This window comes from Lepus europaeus, chromosome 6, assembly GCF_033115175.1.
Source record: "Lepus europaeus isolate LE1 chromosome 6, mLepTim1.pri, whole genome shotgun sequence".
Taxonomy (NCBI): Eukaryota; Metazoa; Chordata; class Mammalia; order Lagomorpha; family Leporidae; genus Lepus; species Lepus europaeus.
The window spans coordinates 105311814-105330717 of NC_084832.1; the positions used below are offsets into that span (position 1 = coordinate 105311814).

Sequence of the window (18904 nt, forward strand, 5' to 3'; positions counted from 1 at the left end):
GATGGGCCGGTGGCTTGTGCCATTTTAGAGTCTGGCCCACGTTTTGCTCGTTGCCTGTGAAATCGCTGTGAAGGTCTAAGCAAAGGAAAACTCAGAGGCGGATCCTGAATCACAGCCTTGAAATAGTGCCGCGCTGTTTCCTTTCATTTTCCCTGAGTAACTGGTTTCCGTGTTCTCAGGTACTGTGGCCAAATGTTTCGCTATTTATTTGGCTTTGCAAGGAGACTTCAAAAGAGGGATAATGAGAGCAAATAATCAGGAGGGGTGTTCATTGGTGTTTTGAAGATTGAAGATTAGTAAAAGAGAGACCTCTGCTGGCTGGCTTGGTATAATGGCCTAGAGTTGGCTGGTGGCGGGACTAGATGCTGGAACGGGTGCGTGAACTGCCTCTCAAGCTTTTATAGTTCTTAGCAATTGTTTATGTCTTTAGCTATTAATTCAGGCTTCTTTGGAGCTAATCTAAGAGACCTATAATCCCCAGCCCACGCACAGTAGTTGCTGTTCAATCTTTTTTTGTCTTTTAAGATTTATTTGAAAGGCAGAGTTAGGGAGGGATAGAGAGTGAGAGTGAGGGATAGTGAAAGTGAGAGTGAGACAGCGAGACAGCAAGAGAGAGAGAGGTAAGAGAGGTATCTTGGGGCAGGGTCAGATCAAAGCCAGAAGTCTAGGTCTTCCATGTGGGCTGCAGAGTTGGGACTCACACCCAGGCACCCTGATATGTGCTCCCAAGAAGTGCCTGCTATGCCAAACACCCACTGCCTGTTTGAATCCTTGGGAAAAGTGTTAGGCCTTCATATTTCTTGAAAGTAATAGCTCTAGGCCAGCGCCGCGGCTCAATAGGCTAATCCTCCGCCTTGCAGCGCTGGCACACCGGGTTCTAGTCCTGGTTGGGGCGCCGGATTCTGTCCCGGTTGCCCCTCTTCCAGGCCAGCTCTCTGCTGTGGTCCGGGAGTGCAGTGGAGGATGGCCCAAGTGCTTGGGCCCTGCACCCCATGGGAGACCAGGAGAAGCACCTGGCTCCTGGCTTCGGATCAGTGCGGTGCGCCGGCCGCAGCGGCCATTGGAGGGTGAACCAATGGTAAAGGCAGACCTTTCTCTCTGTCTCTCTCTCTCTCTCTCTCTCACTATCCACTCTGCCTGTCAAAACAAAAAAAAAAAAAAAAAAAAAGTAATAGCTCTAAATCTCAGCCCCAGCCAAAACCCTGACCTGAAATAACTCCCGCATCTATTTTATCTTCTTTCTTTCCTTTTCCCTTTCCTGCCGTTCACCTCTCCTCCATCCCCCCCTCCAGCAAAGCAAAATAAAACCGCTCTTCACTCCAAAGAGAGTGCCGCTGAGAGAAAGTGAGAAGGGGGACCTAACGGCTTATCTGTGGCACACTCTCAGCGGCACATCCAGGCTGGGGCCCTGGGTGGCTGTGATCACCTGAGAAGAGCTCTCGTCCCTAGGGATGTCGCGGATGGGTTTGTTCAACCGTGGGAATGTGGGTGCACAATAGCGGAGCAGGAGAAGGAAGCCCTGATTTAGGAAGGGGAAGCACTCTGTGTCCTGGAGCCCGTGCCTTTGCCACAACAGCAGTGATAATGAGTGCCTCCTACGTGCCTGCATGTGCCAGCCCTGGACCAGGCACCCTACACACCTTAATTCTACCCCCTGTTTCTCCTCTCTTCACAATCCTAAAAAACACCTTTCCCTGGGGGGTGGGGAATTAGTATTCGTGAAAAACTTAGAACAAGGCTTGCTTAAGGTAACAGCTGTGTGTGTGTATGTGTGCGATTTTATAATTATATTTTTACTGTAGACTATTTGGTCTTCTCCCCTCCCCCGCAGTGGCACTTTTTTTTTTTTTTTTTTTGACAGAGTTAGTGAGAGAGAGAGAGAGACAGAGAGAAAGGCGTTCTTCCCGTTGGTTCACCCTCCAAATGGCCGCTACGGCCGGAGCTACGCCAATCTGAAGCCAGGAGCCAGGTACTTCTTCCTGGTCTCCCACATGGGTGCAGGCGCCCAAGCACCTGGGCCATCTTCCACTGTCCTCCCGGGCCATAGCAGAGAGCTGGACTGGAAGAGGAGCAACTGGGACTAGAACCCGGCGCCCATATGGGATGCCAGCGCTGCAGGCAGAGGATTAACCAGGTGAGCCACGGCGCCAGCCTTTTTTTTTTTAAGATTTATTTTATTTGTGGTACTCATTTTCTGTCTTCCCATGTTGGATCCAAAGCACCAGCTGTTTGTATCAAGTAGTGACTGTCTTGGAGCTGTTAATGTCTGAACCTCTGTTTTGAGAAAACTGGGCCCAGAGGCTGACAGTTGTCCAAGGTCACCAGCCTAGGGAGTGACTGAGAAAGGACAGGAAGCCAGAACTCCCACATGCTTTTTTCTTTCTTTCTTTCTTTCTTTTTTTTTTTTTTTCAGATTTATTTATATATTTGAAAGGCAGAGTTATAGAGAGAGAGGGAGGAGGGAAGGGGGGAGGGGGAGAGAGAGAGAGAGAGAGATCTTCCGTCCACTGTTTCACTCCCCAGTGGGTGCAGTTGCTGGGGATGGGCCAGACCGAAGCCAGGAATCTAGAACTCCATCTGGGTCTCCTACATAGGTATAGGGGCCCAGCACTTGGACCATCTTCTACTGCTATTCCAGGCGCATTAGCAGGGAGCTGGATGGGAAGTGGAGGAGCCAAGACTTGTACAGGCGCCCATATGGGCATCACACTGTCACTGTCCTTGCGCTGTGTAGGAGAGGATTTCTTTCACTTGTACTTTCTGCTCCTCTTGCTGCATGTCAGTCATGTTCGTCTCCAAGGTCTTCATCCCTCCCCAGCCTGGGCCTCTCTGTGCTGTTGTTCTGACCAGCCATGGGTGGCTTTTCCTCTCTTGCTAAACTTCCTTTTTCTGTTTGGGCCTTCTTAGGGCATTAACAAATGGCTAGACTCAAAAATCTTCCAAAAACTGTCAATAAACCCTTTATCTTTCTCTGAAGTGCTTATTAATCTTGGTATTTCTGTGTTACTCGATAGTATTAACTATTTTTTTGTGTGTATGTTAAAAGTTGCCTTATATGAGGATATGTAAACAAGTTCATGGAAAATGGAACTAAAAGGTTGGTGTAGGGGTTAACATGCTGCTGGGGATGCCTGCATTGCCCATTGGAGTACCTTGGTTCAAACTCTGGCTTCGTTTCTGATTCCAGCTTCCTGCTAATTCGCACCCTGGGAGGCAGCAGGAGTGGCTCAAGTAGTTGAGTCCCCTCCACATCTGTGTGGGAGACCTGGGTCGAGTTCTTGGCTCCTGGCTTCAGTGTTCCCAGCCCTGGCTGTTGGGGGCATTTGAGATGTCAACCAGTGGATAGAAGATCTCGCTATCTTTTAAATTAATAAAACAATTTTTAAAAGGACAAATTTATTTTGATGCAAAAACTTTGGAACCCATACCTATGTGGTGTCTTCTAAAAGTTGACAGAAAATGCATTTTATGAAAAAAATGAAAAAATGCATGAATTTCAACCTTTTTTTCACACCACAATATAACTCTTTTTTTTTTTTTTTTTAAAGATTTACTTATTTTAAAGAGTTACAGAGAGAGGTAGAGACAGAGAGAGAGGTCTTCCATCCACTGGTTCACTCCCCAGATGGCCGCAACGGCCAGAGCTGTGCCAATCTGAAGCCAGGAGCTAGGAGCTTCTTTCTGGTCTCCCATGCGGGTACAGGTGCCCAAGGACTTGGGCCATCTTCTACTGCTATCCCAGGCCACAGCAGAGAGCTGGATCGGAAGAGGAGCAGCCAGGACTAGAACTGGCGCCTATATGGGATGCCGGCGCTTCAGGCCAGGGCTTTAACCCGCTGTGCCACTGCACCGGTCCCTAGAACTCATCTTTTAATCCCATCTTTGAGAATCTTTTGGAAGTACCCTTGTACTTATTGTAAATCTTCTCTCTTCCACAGCAAAATACAATGCCTTTTCCTGGAGATACAGCCTTTTACTCTTTTATTTTGTATTTTTAAAATATTTGTTTTATGTGAAAAGAAGAGTTACAGAGAGAGGGAGATACAAAAAGAGATACTCCATCCACTGGTTCGCTCCCCAAATGGCTGCAACGGCCAGAGCTGGGGCAGACTAAAGCTAGGAGCCAGGACATTTCCACATGGGTGCAGGGCCCAAACACTTGGGCCAAACTCCGCTGCTTTCCCAGGGACATTAGCAGGGAGCTGGGTTGGAAGTGGAGCAGCAGGGAATTGAACCTGCTCCGATATGGGACGCTGGTGCTGCAGATGGCAGCTTAACCTGCTACACCACAGTAACAGCCCCAGCAGCCTTTATTCTTTTTTTTTTTTTTTTTAAAGATTTATTTATTTTAAAGGCAGAGTTACAGAGAGGCAGAGGTAGTGAGAGAGAGAGAGAGAGGTAGAGAGAGAGAGAGAGAGAAAGGTTTTCAATCTGCTGGTTCACTCCACAGATGACCGCAATGGCCAGAGCTGTGCCAATCCCAAGCCAGGAGCCAGGAGCGTCTTCCAGGTTTCCCACATGGGTGCAAGGAGAGCTGGATCAGAAGTGGAACAGCCGGAACTTGAACCTGCACCCAGATGGGATGCTGGCACTGCAGGCTGTGGCTTTTACCGGCTACACCACAGCGCCGGCCCCTGCTTTAACTCTTACAGAACACATCTCTCTCCCTCTGGGAATTTCCGGCACTGTGGCAAGTCAGTTGTATAGACGGTTTAGAGCAGAGTGTTAACAGTTTCACATGATATGCTGTAGCTTCTAAGATGCTGACATTAACCGAAGTTTTGCGAGTGAGAAATTGTCTTATTTGGGTACTGCTACAGAATGAATTCATCTTGTACCTGCAATGATTGAAGGAGCTCTTATGAAGTAGATTGGGCTGTGTTAGGCCCCAAGGCATTTGAAAAGAAGTTTGACACCTGCCTGTCTGTCCCCTTCCAGCTGCCCACAAGGTGGGTACGATGGATGTAACTTGAGATGCATTCTTTGTTGCTGAGGATAGAAGGCGCATTGTGCAGCAGAAAGATACAGCAACTATAGGCGATGCCAGCTCTGTACCGCTTATCTCCCGAATTCCTTTACAGAAAAGAAAAATAAACGTTTATCTTGTTGGAGCCACTATTATTTCTGGGCTCTGTTTCTAGCTGCCAAATGCAAATCTTAACTGATACTGAAGTCCTTGAGGATTTTTGAGCGAGGGGCTGACTCTGTACAATTGGTGGCTCTGCAAGGACAGATTCCGGGAGGGGGCCGTTGGGAAGGGGTTCTAAGAGATAGTGTTGGCTTGGCAGGTGGGGACAGAGTGAGGGGAGCCTGAATGAGGAGATGACACATCTTGCACAGGGTCACTGATTTTGTTTTTTTTTCCCAGGACACCTCGGCTAAACTCCATTGTGCAGCGGTTCTTTAAATTTGTAGTTATTGAGTAATTTGCATTCTACTATTGTCAACTGGCCTGAAAGCTAAGGAGATTGAGATGATGGGCGCTCTTTGTGCCTTAAAAAGCAGGGGAAAGCTGGAACAGGAAAGGTGGATCAGTGTTACAGTAAAGTGAAGCCATTCTATTTTCTGAGCTGCGGGCATTTCCAAGGAAAGGAACTTTTGTTACCTGTGATTGTCTAATCAAGATACATTTGAAATGTATCCTTTACTGGATAGCAACTGTAAATAACATTAAAAATATACCTTGGAGTAACTTGCCAAGGAAAGATAATTTCCAACAATGAAAGTTTCTAAAGGAGGAAAAAAATCTAAGTTATTAAATTACTCTAAGGTTCATGTAATCACATTCAGGAGTGACTGGCTTTGCACAGTGAACTTTTCATTTTGCAGCTGGGTAGGTAATGTCATACCTTTTAGATGAGAAGAAATTTAATTATTATTTATGTAGGTTATAAAAATATGATGATGTAGTTATGCTTGGATGTTACAAACTTGAGTGCTTTAACTCTCACTGTTTCTTCATGCATGTACTTCTCAGAACCCATGGTCTATGGATATCTACCTTGCTCCAGCCACGAGGAACCATCTGCCTGTTTTGCAATTCTACCTTCCTGTTCTATGTTGTCCAAAGGGGAAACCTTAGCTTCCAGGAGAGCTCTCCTCTGAACTAGCCTGCAGACTTAATATCCCAATTGCTTTGTTTCCTTAAACATGGGCTGGCAGTTCTAAAGTTCTTTGCAAGCCTGGCTTGGACAGGTTACTAGAAACCTTGTCCTAGCTACCAATTCAAGGTCTCTTGAGGCAGTGGCCTTCAGCCCTTCTCCCTCTGCACAAAGAATTGCAGATGTACCCAGTATTACTTGAAAAATTCTTGTTCACAATTACATCTCATTTGTCCTGTCCCACCCCCCCAACTTGGAAAATTTACACCAGAAGGCAAATGACTTACATTAGGCTGTTACCTGGATTACTTGTTGCAAACTTCTGTATTTTTGCTACAGCTCAGTTTTCACAGTAGCATATGGATTATCCCCTGTTTCAAATGAGAAGAAATATCAAAAATGATAACAATTAGTTTTTAAATTCTGTCTCCCTGAAGTTCCTGGGTTGTGCTTTGCTACAGTCTGCACAAAAACCAAACCCAAAAAATGCAGTTGGATAAGCAGATGTTCTCCTTTCTCTCTCTCTCTCTCTCTCAGTTAATAACATAGTCAACATCTATGGAGTATTGGTGTGCGCAAAACTGCTTATCTACATTATTCTTTTAATCCTGACGAAAATTCCGAGAAGTAGCTTTATCAACCAGGAAACTGAGCTTGGATTGTTATTCAAGGTCACAGCAGGCAACTGAGCAAGGGCTCAAATTCAGGCTTTGCTGACTCTCAGCCTGCGTTGTGAGGTTGTCCTATTATTCTTATAAATAATCTCAATAACAAGGTCCATGGCTTCAGTGTGACACTCAATCCTGCCTTATTCCTTTTCACTGTCTGCCAGACTGGAAGACCTTATGGGGATTACATATTTCTGGCCATCAATGACTAGCCATTTGTTGAAAAGTGATACTCCAATATCTTTAATAATTGTTTCATTAAAAACCAAACAGGGTGAGTGTTTGGCATAGCAGTTAAGACACCTCTTGGGACACTCACCTCCTATATTGGAGTCCCTGGCTTTGAATCCCAGCTCTGTTCCTGATTCCGGCTTCCTAGTAATGCACGCACTGGGAGGTGGCTGTTTGATAGTTGCAGAGTTGGGTCCCTGCCACATGTACGGGAGTCTTGTATGGCGTTCTGCACTCCTGGCTTGGACCTGGCCCAGCTCTGGCTGTTGTGGGCATTTGGAAAATGATCAGCAGATGGAAGAAGATCTCTCTGTCTGTCTTTGTGTTTCTCTCTGCCTTTCAAATGAAAATAAAAAAGCAGAACTTACAAATCACAACAAAATAGGGCTCCAGCTATATTCAGAATGACTCTAGAAACATCTCTTCACGTCTCTGCTCCTCAGTGTCTCCTGAGACAAAAAGGACAGAACAATTGCCACTTTATGTGCTGGTTTGGGAAAAAGAGACATACCAGGTGCCACTTCATGCCACTTCATGGTGTTTGCTGACCACTTTTTAGTGAAAACTACAACCACCGTAAGGTATTTTGAGTTGAGAAACCCTTCTTCAAAGGATGAAGACCATTTTCACCCATTTTTACAATGAGAGAAGCACAGAGGGCCCTAGGAAGTTTGCTTATGCATTTGCCTCTGAATCTCCGTTTGCTTTTTATCTCCATATAGATTCAGGTGTCCTCAAACACCACCTGCTTCCAAAGTAGGTGAGAAGGCTCCCATCAAAAGCTTTGTATTTGCTAAGCTTGGGTGCACTGGTTTCCCACTCATTAGCCTGCGAGGGGACTTGCCTTACTTTTGGGGTAGGTGTAGAAACATGAGTCAAGTGTTGTTGGCCAATTTATTTAGTTAGTGAGGGATGTTGTTGACAAGATCATTTCTTTTGTGCTGTTAAAGAACTCCTAGGGCAGCTTTCTCATTTACCTGTTTTTTCAGTAGTGTTTTGGAGGCAATCCCACAAAGAACAATTAAGATCTGGGTCTTTTGAGCCTGTTACTTAGGGCCCGGGGCTGGGGTGGCAGAGGGGAGAGGTACATGGAAGGTGGATCTGAGTTGCTGAAATCTAAGGCAGTCTGCCTCGGGAGACATGTCCAAGAGTTGGGCCTGGATCATTATTTTGGTGCCTAACCTCTTTAAGGTTGTAAACAAAACTAATGATTGACTTACAATGTTGTTGTCATGACCAACTGAAGGGGAAGTGCGTTTCAACTTTGTTATCATGCTATGTGAAAATGGTAATGGAAATATTATTCACAGGAGTGCAAACTAATAATATGCCTAACTGGAGGAAGCTGGTTTACAGGCACATGTGGTGACTTTTCAAAATAGCCACTCCCGTTACTCCTTGCTGTCTCTCAGTCTGCATCATTTCTTCATAAAAATATGTTCTTCTGGTCAGTTTCTAGTAGCTAGAGTATTGCATTTGTTTTCCTTGGTTGTTCTGAGTGAAGTGAACATTGACTACATATTGTTCTTTGCTTTGGGAACATCCAGAACAATCCAAAGCCAAGGGCATGTTGTAACACTACTTAATAATCTGATGTAACATAACATGGCCCATGTCTTGGATAACAGGTATGTTTTCTTCCTAGACCAGTCCCTCCTTCCTAAGTGTAAACATACCTCAATTAATCAGATGAGAATCAAGTCATGTTAGTGTGATGTAACTACATCAGTGCTCCGTGTAGTTTATTCCGTAGTCATCTGGCCGGGTCATTAAGATATGCAAAATAGCCGTATAAACTATGACTCTCATACTTGGTGTGTTACCTAACATAATTTTGAGGATAAACATTTGCACAAAATTCAGGTGAATAAATATCTTGAAAGGATTTCCATATCAAACAGTTTTCTTCTTTCCTTCCCTTCTTCCTTTCAGCAAATATTAAGTACCTACTGTATAAGGCATTAGGTGTATAAAACATTATCCTGATCTCAAGCCCTCTGTGAACTCAGAGGTATTTGTGTGAAATCACAGTACAGTGAAATAGGTTTGAACAACCTCTTGTGAGAGGAAACTCTGGAGAAACTTTGCTGAGATGAGATTTTTAAATATTCAAGGTGCTCTGTCCTGAAAACTTGTGTCCCAACAAAATTCATAGGTTGAATTCTCATCACCAATGTGATGGGAGTGAGAGATGTGGCCTTTGGGGTGATTAGGTCATGAAGGTTTGTGCCCTTACAAAAGACACCCAAGGTGCACCTGCAGCCCCTTCCACTATGCAAGGACACAGCTAGAAGGTGACACCTATGAACCACAAAGTAGGCTGTCAGCAGATTCTGAATCTGCCACAGGTGTTGAACTTGGACTTCCCGGCCTCCAGAACTGTGAGAAAGAAAATATCTGTTGTTTATAAGCTAATCAGTCTGTGCTATTTTGTGATAGCAGCCCCCAAAGGACTAAGAAAGACAGGACTGTACTAGGACAAAACCAAACAGAAAGTGGAAGAAGGCCATTCATGTGGCTGAACAGAGTACTTAGGCTTGGGGGCATGGAGGAATTGTTTGGGAAACATGGAAGATGGTGTGTTGTTACCATTCCCCGGGAACTGTGATGCTGTGGTCTGGTGTTGCTCCTGCAAGGGTTTGGGTGTGCTCCTGAGGTTTCTCTATGGCTATGAGACTTATTTGCTCAAATCTGCTTTTCCTAGACCCAAATTGTTTGTCCTCTGCTTATCAGCAGAGCTCTTTTGAGTCACGTCTACACCTGGAGACAGACATGAGTGAAACTCTGAAATGCTGACTCCTCTACTGGTTGCCTACTGCCATCAACTGGGCGATGCGCAGAGAGTACACACCAGGCGAAAGCACTCTGTATGATATGAATTTCCGGTCTTAGTAGACAATGCTGGCTTTCAAGAGTCACACCAACTCATTTTGCCTAAACTAGGGTCAGGCCTGCATGGGTTTCTTCTGTCTCTTTTCTCCTGTTCTTCAAGTGGTTTCCTGTTGACTCCTTAAATCCTCTCCATATATCAAAGCAGCCCCTGGAGCATCTGACTCTGGGGTTGAAAGGATGCACCCAAGAGCAGTGCCAGAAATCAAAGGGGTCTAAGATGGGAAAAGGCCAAGTGGAAAGAAGAGCCTGAGGAGTCTCTGAAGATCAAATAATTTAAAAAAAACTATTTATTTGAAATGCAGAGAGAGAGAGAGCATGAGCGATCAAGCAAGCCAGGCAGACACAGGTCTTCCTTCTCCTGGTTCAGTTCCCAGATGTTCACAGCAGCCTTGGCTGGGTCAGGCTGAAGCCAGGAGCTTTACCTGCTACTTCCCAGGGTGTGCATAGCCAGAAGCTGGAGGCAGAAGCAAAGCCAGGACTGGAACCCAGGCACTGTGATATGCACTTTGGTGCTGCATTGCAAACGGCATCTTAACCACTGCACCAAATGCCTGCTCCAGATAAAACAATTTTACTGTGTCCTTTGGAATAAACATGATACTAAGAGTCTAATAAAAATGCAATTCTACATGATCCCACATTACGTCCTTAAAGTCTGTGTAGTGGGAGGGGTCTGCTTGCTTGTTCTGTGTTGAATCTCAATCTTGGGCTTTTCTCCTTTACCTTACTGGCCCATTCTTCTATAATAAAAACTCTATGTCATTGTCTATTCAGAAATTAAAATTGTCGAGTTGATGTTTAATCAATGCTCAGTCTTTACTCAAGTGGAAATTTTCCCTTCTCCTTCCCTAGCAGCAGGGATGAGAACAATCCTATGGTTTTTTAAGTCCTAGGCAGAGCTGTTCCTCGGTTACCTCTGTTCCAAAGCAAATCCCAAGGCCAGTCCTCAGGCTGAAGTTAAGGAAATGTGCTTACTCCTTCCTGGAAAGGTATGCAGAGGAGAGGGAAGGGAACAGAGGGGAGAGCAAAACTGAGGACCAGTCCTCCAAGCTTCCCCAGCTCCCGAGTGAGAGGTCTCTAACTGGCTGTGCTTGGCCCGCGTTTGCTCTTGTCCATTCCCTGGGGTCCCAGGTGGGACACGATGGTATGACTGACAATTGTAATGCAGCCACACACTTCAAGTGATTAAGACACACTGCTCCCAAACGAAGGAGATGCTGATCCTGGAAGAAAGAGGAGCTCTGGACAAACCCAATGAGCAGTGCTCACGTCAATGCCTGACGTGCCTTGTCTCAGCAGTTCCACAGTGAATCTTCCACTGATGTCCTCTTTGTACGGCTGAGGATACTGATGTTAAGAGCAGTTATAGAACTTGCTCAAGATGGCACATCCTGAGTGATGGAGGTTTTTGGGTTAAAGAGCAGAATTATCAGGAGTGGGCATTCGGCCTACCAGTTAAGACACCCACATCCCACAATTGGAATGCCTGGATTCGTTCTTGGCTGTGGTTCCTAATTCCAGCTTGCTGCTAGTGCAGACCCCTGGAAAACAGCAGTGATGGCTCAAATAGTTGGATTTGGGGCCAATGCTGTGGTGTAGCAGGTAAAGCTGTCGGCTGTCGCCTGCAGTACCGGCATCCCATATGGGCGCCAGTTTGAGTCCCGGCTGCTCCACTTCTGATCCAGCTCTCTGCTATGGCCTGGGAAGGCAGTCAAAGATGGTCCAAGTCCTTGGGCCCCTGCACCCATGTGGGAGACCCGAAGAAAGCTCCTGGCTCCTGGCTTCGGATCCAACTCCAACTGTTGCGGCCAATTGGGAAGTGAACCAGCAGATGGAAGACCTACCTCTCTCTCTCTGCCTCTGCTTCTCTCTCTGTGTAACTCTGCTTTTCAAATAAATAAATAAATCTTAAAAAAAATAAAAATAAAAAAGAAATAGAATCCAATGGATGGAGGAAAGGCTTTTCTTTTTCTTTTTTTTTTTTTTAAGGGAGAGCAGACTTTGGTGGGCAATCACCACTACATTACTCCCAAAGTTTCTTTTTCTTTCTTTCTTTTTTTAGATTTTTATTTGTTTATTTGACAGTTAGAATTACAGACAGTGAGAGAGAGAGAGAGAGACAGAGAGAAAGGTGTTCCTTCTGTTGGTTCACCCCCCAAATGGCTGCTTACGGCTGGAGCTACGCTGATTCGAAGCCAGGAGCCAGGTGCTTCTTCCTGGTCTCCCATGCGGGTGCAGGGGCCCAAGGACCTGGGCCATCCTCCACTGCCTTCCCAGGCCACAGCAGAGAAATGGACTGGAAGAGGAGCAACCAGAACTAGAACCTGGCACCCATATGGGGTGCCGGCGCCGCAGGCAGAGGATTAACCAAGTGAGCCAAGGCACCGGCCCCGGAGGAAAGGCTTTTCAATAAATGATGTTGATACAGATGACAGTCCTATGCCAGAAAATGAAAAAGAAAAGAAAGAACCTCATCTGTTACTTTGAACATTTTGCAAAAATCATCTCAAATGGGTCATAGACTTAAGTGTAAAATGCAAAACTAGAAAAATTCTGGAAGAAAACATAGGAGAAAGTCCTTTGACCTTAAATGACGGAAAAGTTTGTATATACAACACCAAAAGCATTATCCATAAAAGTAAAAATTCATAAATTGGAATTCATCAAATTAAAAACGTTTTGTGAAAGACATGATTAAGAAAATGAAAAGACAAATTGCGGACTGGGAGAAAATATTTGCAAATCATCCACCTGATAAATATATAAGATCTTTCAAAATAACAATAAGAAAACAGTCCAATTAAAAAGTGGTTGAGGACTGGCATTGTGGTGCAGGAATACAGGCATCCCATATGGGCGCTGGTTTGAGTCCTGGCTGCTCCTCTTCCAATCCATCTCTCTGCTGTGGCCTGGGAAAGCAGTAGAAGATGGCTCAAGTCCTTGGGCCACTGTACCCACATGGGAGACCCAGAAGAAGCTCCTGGCTCCTGGCTTCGGATTGACTTGCTCTGGCTGTTGCGGCCATTTGGGGAGTGAACCAGTGGATGGAAGACCTCTCTGTGTCTCTCCCTCTCACTGTCTGTGACTCTACCTCTCAAATAAATAATCAAATAAATAAAATCTTTAAAAAATAAATAAAAATTTAAAAATAATGGAGCCATTGTTCTTTAAAATTTTCTAATGTGTTAATTTTCACCCATTTGAAAGGCAGAGAGAGAAAAAGGGATTGGGGAGGACATTACGAGATAGAGAGAGAGGTCTTCTATCCGCTAATTCACTTCCCCAAAGCCTGCAACAGTTAGGATTGGGCTAAACCAAAGCTAGGAGCTGAGAACTCGATCTGAGCCTCCCTCATTGGTGATCGGGACCCAAGCACCAGGGCCATCACCTGCTGCATTAGCAGGAAGCTGGAGCTGGGAGCAGAGTTGGAACTTGAACTCAGGGACCTTGATATGGGATCCCAAGTGGTGTCTTAACCGTTGTGCCAAATTCCTACCCCAGGAAGAACTGTTGATAGATACAACAACATGGGTGATTTCACATGTGTTTTCTAGATGAGAACAAACCAGAGAAAAAGAGAGGATACCCTATGATTATATTTACATGGCATTCTTTGCTTTTCTCTTTTCTTTTACGATTTATTTATTTATTTTAAGAGAGAGAGATTGAATCTTCCATCTGGTGGTTCACTCCCCAAAGGGCTGTAACTGCTGAGGCTAGCCAGGCTGTAGCCAGGAGCCTGGAACTCCATCTGGGTCTCCCATGTGGGTAGCAGGGACCCAACTTGGGCCATCCTCCACTGCTTTCCCAGGCACATTAGCAGGCAGCTGGATTGGAATCCGAGCAGTTGGGACTCAAACCAGTGCTCTGATATAGACTGCCAGCATTGTAGGCAATAGCTTAGCTTGTTGTACCATGCACTGACCCCCTCCCCCCAACATGGGATTCTTAAAAGGGCAAAAAAACAAAGGAATAGAAACAACACGAACAGTTGTCAGGGGTCTGGGGTGAGGAGAAGTGTTGATGGCAAAGAGGCAGTGCTGGGGATCAAGCTGGGCTAACACTGAACTCTTCTGTCTTCCAAGCAGGAGCAGGGTCACATTCCTGCTTCATTTCCAAGTTAAGAGAAGAGGAAAGATGCATACACTTTTCCTGTCTGTGGAGCTAATAGTGAGATATCTTGACTTCTGCAATATAAATGGAAATAATCATATCCAACAGCTGAATTCTCTGCAAGGGCTTTGGCAGAGCACCAGTTAGAAATTTTACAGTCAATGACAAGTCTAGAGGCCAGAAAATTCCAGTGCATATACAATGTGGCAGGCAGAATAATAGCCCCCAAATATGTCCACACACTCCTCTCCAGAACTTGCCAATGTTCCCTTAGATGGCAAAAGGGTCTTTTTGACATGATGAATTTGAAGAACCTTGAGATAGGGAGGGTAACTTGGGTTATCCAGGTGGGCCCAGTGGAATCTTTGAAAGCAAAAGCTGAGAACCTTTCCAGCCCTGGGCAAGGGAGCCACTAGGGAAGAATGGCCACTCCCTCCCCTCCCCTGCACCCAGCTTTGTTTTTCCCCACCTTGTGAAAGGCAGAAGAAGGCCCCCTTCCAAAGAGGTGCACCTCCTAATCCTCAGAGCCCCTGAATTGGTTGTGTTAGCTGGCAAGGGGGAATTACAATTGCAGATAGAATTAAGTTTGCTGATTTGCTGGCCTCCTGATAGGGAGGGTAGCTTGGCTTATCTGGGTGGACTCGGTTGAATCACAAGGTCTTGAAATGTGGAAGAGGAAGGCAGAAGAGAGGTCAGAGGGGTGTCATGTGATGTAAGGATTCAACCTGCTGTTGCTGCTTTTGGAGATGGAGAAAGGGACCAGGAGTTCAGAAGGTCGTAGCCTCTAGAAGCTGGAAAAGGCAAGGGAAAGATTCTTTCCCAGAGCCTTTGGGAAGGACACCTTGATTTTAGCTCAAAGAACCCAGTTGGACTTCTAGCCCACAGTACTACAAGACAGTACATTTGTGTTGTGCATCAAGCCGCTCAGCTGGTGTAATTTGTTGCAGCACCAATAGGAAACTGATCCATAGGGAGAACGTATTTTTCTTAAGTGTGAGGGGAGAATATGAAGAGTAAGGAACCACTTACTTGGCTTCCTGAGCTCTCAACTCTAGGCAGGCGATCTATTGTCCACTTTCATAAGCAGTCTCTGCCATGGTTTGGATGTGGTTTGCTCCTCCTGGGTCCATCTCTTGGAGGCTTGGTGGTGATATCAGAGTGGCAGGACCTTTAAGAGCAGGGGACCTAGCAAGAGGGGTTACGACCTGCTGGGGGCACTGTTCTCAGAAGGGTTTGAGGTGGCTCTTCTGGGAGCGACCTTAAAAAAGCTTGAGCCCAGAGCTGGACATTTGGTCTAGCCGTGGGGACACTGGTTAAGATGCCCATGTCTCCTATTGGAGTGCCTCTGCTCCTGACTCCAGGTAATGCAGATCCTAGGAGGTACTGGTGATGGTTCAAGTAGTTGGGTTTCTTCTACCCATGTGGGAGACCTTGATTGAGTGGCCAGCTCTTTTCTTCTGCCCAGCCAAGCCCTGGTCATTTTGTGCACTTGGAGAGTGTTCCAGTGGATGGGAGCTCTCTCCCTCTCTGTCTCTCCAATAATAAATAAATAACAATAAAAAGCCTGTGCTTGGCTCCACCCACTCTGAGTTATCATTTGAGATGTGATTTCTTCCTCCTACACATGCTCGCACCCTCTGCCAGAGGCCGTCCCCAGAGCCTACATTATGCTGTTTGGACTTTCAGCCTCCAAAACTGTGAACTAAATAAATGTCTCTTTCTTCTTAAGTAGCCTGACTCTGGTAATTTCATTATGATAACAGTAAGTGGACAGTCTCATTGCCACTGGGATCACTTGTGACCCTGTCTCTACATTTATGGCGTGTTCTGCTTTATCACTAGGTTTATTGCCTATTAAACTGTACTCCTGCTGCCAGCGCCTGGTATGACTGAAATTATTTTTGCAGTGCCTGATCTCCTCTTGCACAGGTGACTGGGTTTCATTTGGAACCCAGTCTTATGTCGAGTCTGCCCCTGTTCCTCATCTTTTACTCCACCAAATATTACGGCAAACATGTGCCTACGCAGACCCCACCCTCGATTTACGCTGTCAGAACTTTTTCTCCCTTCCATTTGCCTGCTGTGTTTTATGCCCGTGTGACAGAGGGAAAAGATATTAAAATGATGTATTGCCAAAACCTCCCTTCTTGTCTCCAAGGAAGAGTGAATTCTTCGGGTATGCAGTACACAGAGGGTCTTTGTTGAGTTAAGCAGGGTAATTTGCAAGGAAGAGAATTAAAATGCTAAGAGGAGACCAAAACAAGGAAGACAACTTGGAAGACAATTTTATAAGATTGAAGAGAAAAGGAAGAAGAAAGGAATAGAGAGGAGGAAGCCATGACGGGTGAGCCGGACGACTTTTAAAGAAAGAGAAACTGGAATCATATTTTAAAGCAAGTTTCCTATATGTGTTGTGCTGTAATGTCACGTTCTCTGTGCCTCCCTAAGAAACATTCAGTAAGTCCTGGATTTGTGGGAGGTGGGAGTGCATTAACTGCTGAAGTTGGCCTTGAGGCAAGGGCAGGTTGAGCCAAAATAGCCACTGAGGCTGCAGGTGGCAGGGGTGGAGAACAGGGGAAGCAAGACTTCGCCACAGCAAGTCTCAGCAGGCACACTGGCTAGGGAGTCAGGAATTCTCCAGAATGGTTCCAAGAAGAAACTGCACCCCGGCGTAGCCTGAGACAGGGATGGCATTGATCTGCCATCTGCCACCTGTTACTTGTCTCCATTTGCCTGGGCCAAGGTGCACCGTCCGTGGAACAAAAGCCCCTGGGCTCCCAGGAGGTATTGCCTGGCACTCAGTGCACCCTTTACACCTTGCCATGTGACCATGTCATCTAAGTCTGAAAGCTGGCAGTGGCCAAAGCAAAGGGAAGCTTTATCTAAGTCCTGCTTGAAATGGTGCATCATCTGCCTGGTTAATAAATATATGAACTTGAGTGTCTTCATAAAGACAGGAAAAATTGAGAACATGGGAAAACATTCTCTAATGTTAAGATAAGCTTATCTTTAGACTGCTAGATTATAACCACGGCACCGCAGATTATAACCATGGCACCAGCAAGCAGCTTTTTACCATCTTGGCTTAAAAAAAAAAACAATCAAGGTATTGAATCACCCAAGTAACACAAACATATCTTTTACTCGGAAAAAAAAAAAAAATTAAAACAAAAACTGTCCTTGTAGATGAGGGGAAGTTGAGTTTGTTTAACTACTGGCCTTTCTCTACCTTTTTCCTAACTCTGCTGGTGATTTAATTGGCAAACCTGGGGAAAATAAAGTGGGCACGCTGAGCTCTCATGCCTGTCCGCTTTCCTCTTGGGAGTCCTGCCAGGGCGAAGTCTGTACTGGGGCCAGGCTGACCCTGTTCCCCTAGAACTGCTGCATCTTGTGCTCCAGCAGGGTGTCAGGCAGCTCTTATAACTTTCATCTTCAACTGCTCCTGCAACTCTCTGGGGAATAAAACAGTCATGTGGCCTTCCCCTTTCATTTCTTTATCTTACTTCTTCGTTTGTTTTGAACTCTGAAAAGAAGGAGGAGTGTTATTTATTGGGCACTCCTGTCGCGTTGCAATATCGGGTGCACTGGCCAGAAAATTGGAATGAAAGAAAGAGGGAGCCCGGTTAGGGAGAGGCGAGGGAATCCACATGGAGCCGTGGAGGCTTCTGCATGAGGAGGGATTGGCCTTGGGGCCTTGTTCTTCAGCGGGTGCTCGGGACAGTCCTGACCTTGGCGGCTTGCCTAGGTTTACAGGGAGCCAGGTAGGGTTTTCGGGTGGTGCGGTTGGCTCCGAACAGCTGTGCTTGTGTTGGAGAAGCCACTCGGGGGCTGGAAGAGGGCCTTGGCAGGGGCACAAGGACTGGGAGAGGGCCTCAGCAGGGGCCAGTGGGCTGAGGAGGGCTTAATGAGCAGGCACAGCTGAGGCGAGGAGTCAATTATAAGGGGAGAAAAACAGTCTTTTCGTATACTGCCCTTATCGATATGAAGGGAGAGGAAAAATATTTTTTGTTTTGAAAACTGCAACAGCTGGGTTCTCTACGGACCAGAGAGCTTTAGCGAGAGATTAGTTTGCAATGTGTTAGGGCTAGGTGGGTAATGTAAACAAACAGTCCTAATTTTAATTCCTGTTTGATGTTGTTTTGAACCACGCTCAAGGGCAAAAGAGGGCAGGGGGAATGGCCTAAGTCTGAACCCAGGTGGCTCAAGAGTCACTCCCTCTGCTTGTTCTCAAGGTAGCTGCAAGCTGGGTGCTCCGATGCGATGAAGAAACCCTCCCCAGGTGATAGGGTTTTTAGGTCTGAGGACTCCCACGGAAAGAGGCAATGGGAAAAAAGCCGCTGTGGCACAGGGACAGAAGAATTCACTGGTTTGCACTGCGGCTGCTGCTCCACGGAGCTCATCTTCATGGCAAGCACTGTCATGCGGGCACTTGGAGTTCAAAGGGACATGGAGACTTACAGCTGGGTGGGAAAGAGCAGCTCCCCAAAGAAGTTGTGATGACTGACAGTGGGGCCGCTGTCTGTGTCTCAGCTTTGTGAGAGGCAGCATTCTCCCAAATGCTGTGTGTCAGAGAGCGAGGATGGCACTGAGATATGTTAAGTGCCAGGTGCGGCAATACTGATGTCAACACCTGGCTAGGAGACTGCCACTGACTGGGTTTGTTTGTTTATTTATTTATTTACATGAGAGGTGGAAAGGGAAGGGGAGACAGAGCTCCCGTGTGCTGGTTCACTCCCCAAATGCCTGCAATGGCTACAGCCAGGCTGAGCAGAAGCTGAGACCCAGGAACTCAATCCGAGTCTCTCATTTGGGTGGCAGGGACCCAACTACTTGAGCCATTACTGCTGCCTCCCAGGGTGTACATTTGTAGAAACCTAAAGTCTGGAGCCAGACCTGGGT

The 18904-nt window shown here is 46.1% G+C and overlaps 1 protein-coding gene across 2 annotated transcripts in view; it reads left to right on the forward strand.

Annotated features, from left to right (window-relative positions):
- DDX47 (DEAD-box helicase 47) overlaps positions 1-18904 on the forward strand; it is a 100466-nt gene that overhangs the window by 13332 nt on the left and 68230 nt on the right. The window contains exon 1 of one of the 2 annotated variants that reach the window (XM_062194845.1): positions 2048-2134. The exons of the other annotated variant lie outside the window; for it this stretch is intronic. The gene's annotated coding sequence lies outside the window, so the exon portion shown is untranslated. Of the gene's footprint in view, positions 1-2047; positions 2135-18904 lie in introns of those variants that run through there. 2 annotated transcript variants of the gene reach the window in all.